At 44.5% G+C, this 14,268-nt stretch overlaps 1 protein-coding gene across 1 annotated transcript in view; it reads right to left on the bottom strand.

Annotated features, from left to right (window-relative positions):
• The window catches only part of PRORP (protein only RNase P catalytic subunit), a 45,482-nt gene that overhangs the window by 23,934 nt on the left and 7,280 nt on the right, over nt 1-14,268 (bottom strand). The gene's annotated exons all lie outside the window — the stretch shown is intronic.

The following is a 14,268-nucleotide window of genomic DNA, read 5'->3' as shown; positions in this document are numbered from 1 at the left end:
CCACAGCAGCTGCTGAACAAAGCAACTTTTACAGTCCAGTAGACAGCTTCACCACTACTAGCTCTCAGCATGTCCAAATGTAAAATAATGATCATACTTAGGTTCTCTGAAAGAATGATGAAATCTCTGAATGCCAGTCAATATTTAAATAAACATCCATTTAGAAAGACAGGACTCTATCTGAGAGAAACACGTGGCTTTAAGGCTAAAACCATAAACTTTCTTACTAGGTCAGAAATGTAAGGCACTGATTGAACAAAACATCCAGTTTTTTCCTCATAAGGAAATCACAACTGCTTTAGGTTTGAGAGTCCATAAGAGAAGAACAGACTACAGAGCTATAATAAAATCCTCAGGAATTTCTCCCTTGATTTTTGGGGAAAGATTTAGTAGTTTTTTTGCAGACACTTGCATAGGATTTGTACTGTTTGCTTCTGACTGTTTTTCATAAGACCAAGAACTCTGCATTATCCTGATGGGCAGTGACCTAGTTGCATAAATTACCTTTCTAGTAACAAGTAAGATTTATTTATCACTGACAGAGTCTTCACAATCCAGGCTATAAATTAACTTTCACAGGAACTCAAAACAATTAATATTTCATGCCTTCTGCAAAGGATTCAAGAAGTACTCTTCTAATCTTGCCTTCTTCCACGTAGCAACATGGCAACATACATCTAAATAAAAGCCACTGCCTCAGCACCCAAAAACATACAGAGCATATACAATTCTTCCTTGGAGAAAGAAATGAAAGAAAGAATTCATTTTTTCCAGAAAATACAACGCTGTCAGGCAGTAACAAATGATCACTTCAAATTTAGTTGGAATGCTTATGACAAATTATACTAGGAAAAGGGCTACTGGTACTAAGAGTAAAAACCCAGCAAGGTAAGATGGCTCACTCAGCTGTTAAAATTTCAGGAATAATTTCCAGGTGAACAGAGGTGTACCAGTCAAAAGCACAGTGGTAAGAACATGGACAACACAGGACAAACTAGACAACTCAGTCTAGCACCTTGAGAATCAATCACCTGTTATGTGATCTTTCATTTCTCCATGGCTTAAATAAATGTTACTACTGAGAAAGTATAAAACACTGGACAAGGAAATTATCATCTAAAACAAAAATAAGTTGTTGGCACTTGTGAAGTATTTTCCCCACTCCTCTGCCCTAATCTCAAAGTATTTTCCATAGATGAATAAAAATTCTCATTGCCATCTGACAGGGACATCAAGACATAGAAGGAAGTCACTAGGAAAGGCAGTGGCAGGGATAGCAAGTACAAAATAGTGCAAAACCAAACAACACAGATTCCTGACTTCTGGGCTTACACCACCCATGGACCTCCATGGTTCAAAATCTGGTGAGCCATCACTGCAATACTTTAATGCTGTCTGAAATGTGGAAGATGAAAAGAAGCAAAAGACATGTAGCCCAAAGGAAATTAAGGTAGAAAAGCTCCGAGACAAAGATGAGTTAAAACAGAAAAAACAAAAAGTGGAAGCAGGTGAAACATGTGGTAAACATTCCAACACAGCGTTATTTTCTCAGTGCTAACAACTGGCAATATTATTTCAAGTAAATAGTTACAGTCAAGGCATTTTTAAGAAGCAAACTGTACAAGTAATCCTGTCTTTATGGACTCAGTTCAATACAAACCAAGCACTTTGCAGAGAGTTTTTCAAGTGGTATTTTACTTCAAGTGACAATGGTTATAGAGCAGTTCCTGAAAAGGTGGTTTGCCCTGGTGGGCAGAGTAGACTGTTTTGTTCAGGGAATACTACAGCATGAGCTGGGGAAGCAGCAGAGGGGTTCAGTAGGTCTGCACTCTCCTCTGCCCACTCTTGGCTTGGATCCCTCTCATCTTCCAGAAGAGCAGATGGTGCAGGGCTGCCAGAAGGGTCCTGCTGAGAGGCACCAGGATAGGCTCAGCACTCCCCAGAAAGCATCTCTGGGCTCTCTGGGGTTTACTCCTGGAGCTGGGGGATGCTGCAGCTTTTTCAGGGTCATTCCTTTGGCCACTGCATGCTTCTGCACCATCTCCTCCTGTCCATGTCTCTCAACATTCTGAACAGATGCCTGCCAGCCAGCATGCCCTGGCAGCCTCCCAGATCAGCTCAATGCTTTGCTTCTTTAGGCACAAACAGTGCAAAACAGGCAGGGAAGGTTTGCTGGTGGCAAGGAGACTTAATCAGGCAGGGAAATAAGGAGTTAATAGCAAAGTGCAGAAGACAAATGGCCAACTTTAATTCATGTCACCAACTACACAAGACTCCAATAAAAAGCCTCAGACAGACTAAAACTCCCAAGGGTCAGTTTATTTTCTCCTCACCACCCATATTTCCCCAGCTACGCATGAGAGTGTGTTCTTTCTTTTTCCAGAAAAAAAATACATCAAGAATGACAGAGAAGGTCTCCTCCCCTGAGAGACAGTTTTTGAGCTGCCATATTTCTCATCCTCTCTGGACACAGGGAAGGAAAAGGGCAAAGCCTGGAAAGAAGCAGCAGGCTACCTCATTCAGACAAAATATAAATACCCAAAGACTTACATGGTGTGAGTGTACTGGGTCTGGCTGAGCTGGAGTTAATGCTCCCCACAGCACTAAGGCTGTGTCTCCAACATTCCCCCTCATCAGTAGGCTGGTGGTGGGCAAAATCTTGGCAGGGAACATCCCCAGGACAGCTGACTCAACCTGACCAAAGGGATATCCCATCCGTGAGACACCTCCTCAGAACAACACCCAGGAGAAAGAAGGGGGCAAGGACAGGGTGTTTATTATTATGACCATTGTTTTCTGGAGCAACTGCTATGCCTACTGATGCTTTACTTCCCAGGGAGTGGCTGGACATCACCTGGCAATGGGAAGTAGAGAACACTTTTTTTTTCTTTTTTTTTAACTTCTGCATGCAGCCTTTGCTCTTGCTTTAATAAACTGTCTCTATCCTGATTCACAAGTGTTTTTCCATCTCATTTTATACCCCTAACCTTGTCCTGTTGAGAGGAGTGATAGAGCAGCTTGGTGGGCACCTGGTGTCCAACCCAGACCAACCCACTACAAAGAGAGAAAGTAGACAATTCAAAGAATGCTGATCTTTTAAGGATTGGGATTTGTCTGGATTTTATGCAGCTCTTACTTCAGCCACAGGAGTAAACAGATGATTCATCCACAGTTCCCTAAAGATATCCCCCCCCATTAGCTAACTGCTGGAAGAAATTAAAGGCTTTCTTTCTGAGCAGTAAATGAAGTAGAGCACAGCTGCAGTTAGGGTACAACTAATCAAGTGAACTCAGACACAATGGCTGTCAATGCAGTACAATGATGACATGCAGGTTACAGAATCCTAGGATATGCTGGGTTGGAAGGGACCCACAGGGATCATTGAGTCCAACTCTCTTAGCCCTGCACAGGACCATCCCCAGGAGTCAGGTTGGTTTAGGCAAAAATAAGCAAGCTATTCACAAAAGCTAACCCTTCCAAATGGAGACTGCAACGTGTGATCTACACACACCCCACAGGTGGTGTATGCCACAGGAGCATTTACTGGAAACATCCTGCTCAACAGGACAGGGGCGCTTCTGATGAATTCCTTCAATAAGCCAACAAGTAACAAAACACATTTCTCTCTCTCCCTCCTTCCCCGGCCCCTCCAGGTAAGAGCACCAAAATAAACACAGCAAACCTTACTCTGATTTCTAACTTGGTTTGACTGGGTTCACCTCTCAAAGTTTTTAAGGAAAAGTCCATTTTCCTTATGGACTTGAAAACATGACTCAAACAGAAGGAACTAAACTAAAACCATATTTTGTATTGCTTCATAAGGCTCAGGTTCTGCAGAGGAGCACTGCAATACAGCAGGGCTGTTACCTCACTGCAGGGCTTCCCCCCACACACAGCACAGTGGCTCCAGTGATATCCTGTTTCACAACATGAACAAAAGAAAAGGGAATTTTAAAAAACCCACCTGATTTCATTCATTGCCTTACTGGGAAAACAGGGGAATGCCAACTATGTAACCTTTAAAAATTTTTCACTGCACCTTTTATTAAAAAATCTTTTCTTCACAAATGGATACACACTTGACTAAATCAACTAAAAGAAAAAGCCAGCTATAACCAAATCCATGATGGAATTCATACTGATGTAAAGAATTTAAGAGTTTTAAAATAATTTATTATTTAATCACTAGGGTGTGGGTGGCTCAAGTCCATTCATATCTTGGCAAAAGCATGAAGAGTTGCATTTTGCTGCATTCCACACCAGCTGGGTGGCTCATGCACTATTTCACCACCAGCTTATACTGGTATGTACTGGTGCTGCCCAGAAAGGGGTGTTCCCACCTTCTCCCTTTCCTCAGCCATTCATTCCTGCCTTTGTTCCCTCACCCACCTATGCACACATCCTAGCACATGGAGAAAGACCCAAGTGGATGAACTCAGCCCATACAAGAGTTCTTAGTCTCCACCAGTCCCTCAGATGAGGTTACAACACAGAGGACTGTCCCAACAAGAAAATGCAGCCAGAAATGGAATGAGATTGGTAGCAGGGGAGACTACTGGGATCACCTCTTACCACATGTAGCTCTGACCATGCTAACTGGCTCAATGATGAAACAACATTTTATGAAATGTAACTCTCAGCCCAGAATATTACAGCAAAGCAAGAGAGGTTGGTTGTAAAAAACCAGAACATTAGGAATTATTGTTTGAAAAAGCAAGCAAGAAAAAAAATTACTAGTTTTGCTACTTTAATTAATTCATTTAAAGTTCTTTTAAATAAGTGTACCTCCAGACTTCAAAAGTCTGGTTTGCATAGCGAGAAGTATTTGAAAAAGCAGCTGTCATAAATATGAAAATAGTACTATTTGGTAAGACAATACTATTTCAGCTTCTGTAAATACATTTATAGATTTATAGAACAGAAATATAAGTTTTTCCTCCCATACTAGTGTACATATAGATTACAAGTTCAGGACCACAACAAAAATGAGGGAAAGAATTCATTATTAGTATTTACAGACACTATGTTAAACATGATAACAGAAATAAATATTTCAAAACAAAGAAAATATAGCTAAGCAAGCAGTAAGAGCAATAAGACTAATCCACAGGAGTATTTTGAAATAATTTTAATGTCTATAACAGTTTTAAGTGTATGAAAAGTTTAAAATCACAGAAAAATTGAAACTCTTGAATATTTTTCTTCTCAAGTCTAAATAAGAAATATGTTGGCAACTAGAAATATAAATCATGCCATTAGCTAAATTCTCAAACCAAAAAGGTCTACTACCTAAATGCCAAAACCCAAAGTAATCTAACATACAAAGGAGTAAATTCACAGAGGACTTACAAGAAGGCTATTATGTTCCTGCCAATGTACAGAGTTCAAAAATAAGAATTAAAATCCACACTAAAATGTATTCAAATCACTGCAGAAAAGGCTGTTTGTCACTTCCCCTGAACAATAAAGTTTTTGTTCACTTCAGGAATGATGGAGAGACATTAGTTAAATTAAAAAAAGTAAAACTACAATGTTCAACATGTATTTTTTCCAGAAGAAGTTACAATGCTTTAAGCTTTGTACAGCAGAAAAAGCAGTGCTTCCTCTCTTGTTTAATGACAACAGCCTCAAGTGCAAGGAAACAGCAAATTCTGATTAACAGAATATTATACTGCACTTAATTATAATGTAACTACCCCTATTATCAAACAGGGTGTATTTTAGAGAAGTGAAAACATTTTTAAGTTTCATAAAATACAATGTTATGGGGATTGCTTTGTTTTCAGCAATGTTTCCTGATATCAGAAGAAAAACACAGGAATGAATATTAAGTGTGAAATAAAATTCAGCTGTCCAACTGAAATCCAGCCAGTTCTTTTTTTAAAGGCACCTTGGCGGAGCACTCTTAAATCTATTTGTTGCTATGCCCGATGGGTTTGAATATTTCCCCTGCAGTTTCAAAGCTTGGAAATCCCCTGGAAACCCTTCTAAACAGGACAGCCTTTCTCAGTATTGTGTCTGGTATCTCTGTGTACTCTGGATTGCACACAATTTGTTTGGCCTCTGAGTTTACAAATAACCCCCAAGTCATGAACTGCTGTGGCTGCAGCCTTGGGAGGCACTGTGAGGAACAGGAAGGTGCTTGCAGGCACTCACTGTGACTGTGAGGAACAGGAAGGTGCTTGCAGGCACTCACTGTGACTGTGAGGAACAGGAAGGTGCTTGCAGGCACTCACTGTGACTGTGAGGAACAGGAAGGTGCTTGCAGGCACTCACTGTGACTGTGAGGAACAGGAAGGTGCTTGCAGGCACTCACTGTGATGTGCATGTGCAGTGCTGCCCGCTCACAGCCTGTGCCCACAGCGGGCACTGCTGGCAGGACTCAGCCAACACCCATGGGAACAGAGGTAGAGGAGGGAGATGGCACACTTATCCCGGGCTGACAGAACAGGACTGACACACACCCAAAGCCCCCTTTGGGTCACTCAGGCCTTTGGGGCAAATCATGGAGTTGGAAGGAGAACCAGAGCTCTACAGAAAAAAAAAGTATCAATCTAAAAGGTAAGAGTTAGAGCCCAATGTTCAAGGTTCCTTCCAAATAGCACTGCCTCATTCAGCTGCAAAAGAACACTGAGATGAATGGGCTACTTCCTCTTTGTTGTCCCCTATGTGCTAGAAGAATATGAAAAATCCCTGCTTAGCCCAGACCTAGTGTGGGAATTCACATGAGCACAAACACATCTCTTCCTGCCTTCTTGACAGCACATACACACCTCCCATGAGCTCCCTTCCCACTGCACAACAGCCCTTTCAGGCTTATCAGAGGTAAGTGGGAGCCACAAAGGGAATGAAATTACAGCATTTGCACAAACACCCAGGAGCAGCTGCAACATGAAAGTCATCACAGCATGTCCTGGTTTAGGACAAATTAGGGGAAATCTCCAAAAGGGAGCCCCCCAAAAACAAAACAAACCTCCAACCACCCCTCCCCCAACACCGGGTTCGGGAAGGAATTTCTCGGAGGAGCAAAGTGGAAAACAAAACCTATTTATTTACAAGTAACAAAAGAACACTCCCCAACACAAGAAAAGAAAAGAAAACAGAAAAAAACAGACTGTGTGTTGAGAGGGCGCGGCGCTTCTCTGCAAGCTTCGGATGTCCTGGACGTCTTCAGGTCACGTCCGGAGCCGGTCCAGTATCTTCAGGGGAGGGTAAGAAAGAGGGAGCAAGAGAAAAGGAAAAAAAAACAGCACAAAAAAGCAGAAAGCAAGCAAGCAAAGCGGCTAGCCAAGCCAAGCAGCAAAAGCCAAAAGCAAAAAGGCCTGGTCAAACACTCCCCCCTCTCTTCCCCGCCCCGCCGCAGCAAGACGGCCGGGGGGGGGGGGAAGAGAGAAAAGGCACAGCTGCCAGACACAACACACGATATTGGGATAAAGGCTGTCAACCCACGACACTCCACCCCTTATCCCATATCGTGAATATACAATAAAAACTTTCATTTCACTTACTCACACCTTTGACACTTACGCATTCCTCTCATCTTACTTGCTCAGACCTTTGACACTTACAGTTTCCTTCTGTCTCACATTCAACAAACAATGACATTCATATATGAATCTCATCCCACAATCAGGTCTCCCTGAGGTACACACCGTGTTGTTCCATCTTTCTGCATTATCCACCATGTATAACCTGGTCCTTGAGCAAAGACAATCCCACGGATGGGTTTGTCTGTACTCGAGGCAGGGTTGATCCATACTGTCTTTCCCAACAAACCTCTGACATGGGCCACTGGGGCTTTATCCCCATCTACTATATTAAGGAGCTCAGACTGAGCAGGACCCGCTCGGTTGGTGGAACCTCGAGTGTTAACTAACCAGGTAGCCTTTGCCAAATGCTGCTCCCAGTTTTTAAAAGACCCCCCACCCAATGCTTTTAAGGTGGTTTTTAACAATCCATTATACCTTTCCACTTTCCCTGCAGCTGGTGCATGATAGGGGATATGGTATATCCACTCGATGCCATGTTCCCTAGCCCAAGTATTAATAAGATTGTTTTTAAAATGAGTTCCATTATCTGACTCAATTCTCTCGGGAGTACCGTGCCTCCAAAGGACCTGCTTTTCAAGGCCCAAGATAGTGTTACGGGCTGTGGCATGAGACACAGGGTAGGTTTCCAACCATCCCGTGGTGGCTTCTACCATGGTTAGTACATAGCGCTTGCCCTGGCGGGTTTGAGGCAGTGTGATGTAATCAATCTGCCAGGCCTCCCCGTATTTGTACTTAGACCACCGCCCCCCATACCAGAGGGGCTTCACCCGCTTGGCCTGCTTGATGGCAGCGCACGTCTCACAGTCACAAATAACCTGAGAGATACTGTCCATGGTTAGATCCACCCCTCGGTCTCGTGCCCACTTATAGGTGGCATCTCTACCCTGGTGGCCTGAGGCATCATGGGCCCATCGTGCTAAGAATAACTCTCCCTTATGCTCCCAGTCGAGATCTATCTTCAACTCCCCTATCTTTGCAGCCTGATGTACTTGCTGGTTGTTTTGCTGCTCTTCATTAGCTCTACTTCTGGGGACATGGGCATCTACATGGCGAATCTTCACAGGTAACTTCTCTACCCGAGTAGCGATATCTTTCCACTCTTCCGCAGCCCAAATTGGTTTTCCTCTTCGCTGCCAGTTCGCCTCTTTCCATCTCTTCAGCCATCCCCATAGAGCATTGGCTGCCATCCAGGAATCGGTATACAAATAGAGCCTTGGCCACCTCTCTCTCTCTGCAATACCTAGGGCCAGTTGAATAGCTTTGATTTCAGCAAATTGACTGGATTCACCCTCTCCTTCAGTAGCCTCTGCAACCCGTCGAGTGGGACTCCACACAGCTGCTTTCCACCTCCGTTTCATCCCTATGACGCGACAAGAACCATCGGTGAATAGAGCATAACGTGTTTCTTCTACTGGTAACTGATTGTATGGCGGAGCTTCCTCAACCCGGGTCACTGGCTCTTGTTCCTCATCTGCGACACTAAAGCTTTCACCTTCAGGCCAATTTGTAATTATCTCCAGGATCCCAGGGCGATTTAACTTCCCAATTCGAGCGCGCTGCGTAATGAGGGCAATCCACTTACTCCAAGTAGCACTGGTGGCATGGTGGGTAGAGGGAACCTTTCCTCTGAACATCCATCCCAACACCGGTAGTCGGGGTGCCAAAAAGAGTTGTGCCTCTGTACCAATCACCTCCGAGGCGGCTTGGACTCCTTCATATGCGGCCAAGATTTCCTTTTCTGTTGGAGTATAGTTATCTTCAGACCCCCTGTAGCTCCGACTCCAAAATCCCAATGGTCGGCCTCGGGTCTCGCCAGGTACCTTCTGCCAAAGGCTCCAGGACAGACCATGGCTCCCGGCTGCAGAGTAGAGCACGTTCTTCACATCTGGTCCCGTCCTGACTGGACCAAGGGCTACAGCATGAGCAATCTCCTGCTTGATTTGGACAAAAGCTTGCTGCTGCTCAGGGCCCCAATGGAAGTCGTTCTTCTTGCGGGTAACCAGATAAAGGGGTCTCACAATCTGACTATACTCAGGGATGTGCATCCTCCAGAAACCTATAGCGCCTAAGAAAGCTTGTGTTTCCTTTTTATCAGTTGGTGGGGACATGGCAGTGATTTTATTAATAACATCCACAGGAATCTGACGCCGTCCATCTTGCCACTTCACCCCCAAGAACTGAATTTCTCGGGCAGGTCCCTTGACTTTGCTCTTCTTAATGGCAAATCCAGCTTCCAAGAGAATATGAATTATCTTCTCTCCTTTCTCGAACACTTCTATTGCCGTGCTCCCCCAAACAATGATATCATCAATATATTGCAGATGTTCTGGAGCCTCACCCTCTTCTAGTGCAGCCTGGATCAGTCCATGACAGATGGTAGGACTGTGTTTCCACCCCTGGGGCAGTCGGTTCCAGGTATACTGCACTCCCCTCCATGTAAAAGCAAACTGAGGCCTGCATTCTGCTGCCAGAGGGATGGAGAAAAACGCGTTAGCAATATCGATGGTCGCATACCACTTTGCTGCCTTAGACTCCAGCTCGTACTGCAGTTCCAGTATGTCCGGTACAGCCGCACTCAGTGGTGGAGTCACTTCATTCAAGGCACGATAGTCCACAGTCAGTCTCCATTCTCCGTCAGATTTTCGCACAGGCCAGATAGGGCTGTTAAAGGGTGAGTGGGTTTTACTGACCACCCCTTGGCTCTCCAGCTCTCGGATCATTTTGTGGATGGGGATCACGGCATCTCGATTCGTCCGGTACTGCCTGCGGTGCACTGTTGAGGTGGCAATTGGCACTCGCTGCTCCTCTACCTTCAAGAGTCCTACTGCAGATGGGTTCTCTGATAGTCCAGACAAGGTGTTCAATTGTTTAATACCCTCTATCTCCACTGCAGCTATTCCAAAAGCCCACCTGAATCCCTTAGGATCTTTGTAATAGCCATTCCGGAGGAAGTCTATGCCCAAAATACACGGAGCCTCTGGACCAGTCACAATCGGGTGTTCCTGCCATTCCTTCCCAGTCAAGCTCACCTCAGCTTCCAACAAAGTCAACTGTTGTGATCCTCCCGTCACTCCAGCAATGGAAACAGGTTCTGTCCCCACGTGTTCCGATGGCATTAAGGTACACTGTGATCCAGTGTCAACCAACGCTTCATAGTCTTGTGGCTCTGATGTGCCAGGCCATCTGATCCACACCTTCCAAAAAACCCGGTTCTCCCGTGCCTCTTCCTGGCTGGAGGCAGGGCCCCTCTAAGCCAGATTGTCCTTCTTTCCTTGGGCATATGCCTTAGAAGTTCCTTCAAGGGGATCGGACATGTCATCGCCATCATTATACTTAACATCTCGGCTACGAGCGACCGGAGCTGCTATCCTTTTGGTGATACTTTCTCTTTTCTTCAAATCACGCACCCGTTGTGCCAAAGCAGCGGTGGGTTTTCCATCCCATCTCCTCATGTCTTCTCCAGACTCACGCAGAAAAGCCCATAACTCAGTCCGTGGGGTGTACCTTCTCTCCCCATCAAAGGAGCGCCAGCGTTGGACACCAGGACCTCTAATTTGTACAGCTGAGATTTGAATAAGGTCCTCCTTAATCTCTTCCCGGAGTTTCTTATGATTCTCCTCAATTTTATCCTCTAGTTTCTGCAGTCGGGTTTCCACTGCTGCAATTCTGGCATGAGTTGGGCCATGCACAGCATCTGCATACGCTCGAAGCTTCTTTGCCATATCGAGCACAGTCTCATATGTATCATCCCGCTTCATTATTGCTAGGGCAGAAGCGTATTCAGGTGGCCCAAGTCGCACGAGTTTCCTCCACATTACAGGTGTGCATGGTACCAGGTCCGGATTTCTAGTTGTTGTGTCATCTGAGAAAATGAGCTCTGCCACCGCCATCTCTCTCAGGCGTTGGATCCCCTGTTCTATGGTCTTCCACCGTGTCTGCTGCATATAGAGATCATCCGTACACAGGTATCGTTCTGCTACGCTTCTTAGGACCCGTTCCCAGAGGCTGTGAGGGTTAGCCCCCCTCATCATACCTTGATCGATGACAGGATCATGTGACAGGGATCCCAAATGCCTCGCTTCAGTACCATCCAAAATCGTAACCTCCCCTGCAGCATCCCAAAGGCGGACTAACCAACTAATTATAGATTCGTCAGGTTGTCGTCTGTAATCCTTTCTTAGGCCTCTGAGGTCCTTCAGAGAAAAGGAGTCAATATTAGCTCCAGATTCTGTGCCCCTTGATGTGGCCTCTGATTTTGGTGAGGGTCCTTCTCCTGCATCATCATCCTCATCATCCTCCACCTTTCGATCGGTCTTGCCTTTACACTTTCCACCTCTTGTATTAGCTGCAACAGCCATGGTTTGGGGCCTACTGTCTGATGCAGCTGCTAGCCTGGAGCCTGGGAGGTTAGCTGCAGCCTGGGTCACTGGGGTAGTAACTAACTTATCACCCTGTTCCCTTTCTGCTATCTGCTGCTCCACAGTATCTAGCAGAGTACGGTAAACAAATGCCAAGGCCCAGCTCACTGCAGTAATCCTTTCTTCCTTAGTGTTACCATGGCACTTCTCCCTCAAATACTTTGCCACCTCGACTGGATTCTGAATTTGATCAGATGGAAAGTCCCAGTCCATAGGATCAGAAAATTCCTTTAAAGTCTGGCCCATGTCCTCCCATTTCCCACTCCAGTCAAGATTTTTCCTGCTTTGTTTTACTCCTAAGTCAGGAGTGTCTCTAACCCCTCTAGAAATCTCAGTCTTCATTTTATACACACTCCAGACAGTATAGAAAAGGCTTAATAAATTAAATGCCAGAAAGATGGTTTCTTTCAAACTCAGGGGAAATTCAGTATTTTCTAATAGAGATGTCAACAATTTGGAGGACAAGAAGGAAGACAAAGGCTGAAAAGCCCCTTCCCCTTCTTCTCCCCAAACAAACTGAGTAAACAACCATAATAACAGTCCATACATTCCTGAAATAAAGTCCAGCATTTTTATCCGACACATCATCATACATAAGACCAGCACAATGACTATTCTGGTTAGTGCCCCCCGCTTACAAAAGCTACTTATTAGGGCCAACATCAGAGCTATTTTTGGGTAAGGAAATAACCCCAGGGACCACAAAAGTATTAAAACTTCAAAAACCCCTAGGGACCAGAACGACCGGCAAGCTTCCACTCCAAATGACATTATGAATCACCGATATGCCCACAAAATAGCCAAAACCAAAATATTATTGTTATAGGTTTTTTTTCCACTGTTTTTTGGCCTCCTTTTTCCCGGCCAACGCACCAAAAAGTATATTGTCCTGGTTTAGGACAAATTAGGGGAAATCTCCAAAAGGGAGCCCCCCAAAAACAAAACAAACCTCCAACCACCCCTCCCCCAACACCGGGTTCGGGAAGGAATTTCTCGGAGGAGCAAAGTGGAAAACAAAACCTATTTATTTACAAGTAACAAAAGAACACTCCCCAACACAAGAAAAGAAAAGAAAACAGAAAAAAACAGACTGTGTGTTGAGAGGGCGCGGCGCTTCTCTGCAAGCTTCGGATGTCCTGGACGTCTTCAGGTCACGTCCGGAGCCGGTCCAGTATCTTCAGGGGAGGGTAAGAAAGAGGGAGCAAGAGAAAAGGAAAAAAAAACAGCACAAAAAAGCAGAAAGCAAGCAAGCAAAGCGGCTAGCCAAGCCAAGCAGCAAAAGCCAAAAGCAAAAAGGCCTGGTCAAACACTCCCCCCTCTCTTCCCCGCCCCGCCGCAGCAAGACGGCCGGGGGGGGGGGGGAAGAGAGAAAAGGCACAGCTGCCAGACACAACACACGATATTGGGATAAAGGCTGTCAACCCACGACACAGCAAAAGTTGATTCTGCCTCTCAGCACACCAATTATATCCTCTCAGGCTCAATGGCACAGCTCCCAATTAAATGCAGCCAGGGTAAACAAGCATCTGACAGAAAATACCACACAGAAATTTGGTACAGGTGACAATCTTATTGTAGCTGTCTCCTTTCTATGGCAGCCTGCAAGGTTACAGCTCACTGCATTAGACCATCATATGATAGCCTAATAGACCTTCCAGAAGCTATCCATAAGGATCTGAATTGTTTTTAATGTGTAACATTTCCTTATCACAGATAATCAGTTTTATAGCTCATGCAAGCCATCTTTTCAACATATTTGTAAATAGTGTTCACTACCATTCTGATGTACAAATCTATGTTTGCTTTTTTTCCTAAAACTAATTACAAAAAAGACTTACTTGTTTTTAATCTCTGCACCACAAATTACTTTTGGGGGATCCTCAACAAACGAATCTTTGCTCCTCATTTTCTACTCTGATCACATTTATTCTTAAGTGACAGAAATAAAATAAAGCAATGATGCTGTTGCAAAAGTAAGACAAATAACTATCCCTTACTGAAGAAAACAAACAGATTCCAAAAGCATTTATATATTCAATTTGAAACACTGTTGGAAAAAAATATTTAAAGCTCAAAGCAACTCAAACTGTTTCCCTGATTAATCACTTCATTGCAGGAAATATAGATCCACTAAAGAAAACTAGTTAGGAGAAAAGAAGGAAGACAAAGCTAAAGTTTCCTATTTGAATTACAGCCACTACAAAAAAAGTGACTGACTGGAAAATCCCCCCACCTTCTCAGATGTATGTACTCACATCCTTATTTAAGCCTCATCACCCAGTTCCCCTCTGGAAGCCCCT

The sequence above is a fragment of the Ammospiza caudacuta genome, chromosome 6 (genome assembly GCF_027887145.1).
Source record: "Ammospiza caudacuta isolate bAmmCau1 chromosome 6, bAmmCau1.pri, whole genome shotgun sequence".
NCBI lineage: Eukaryota > Metazoa > Chordata > Aves > Passeriformes > Passerellidae > Ammospiza > Ammospiza caudacuta.
The sequence above is the reverse complement of the archived record's forward strand: the minus strand, read 5'-3'. Positions and strand labels throughout refer to the sequence as shown.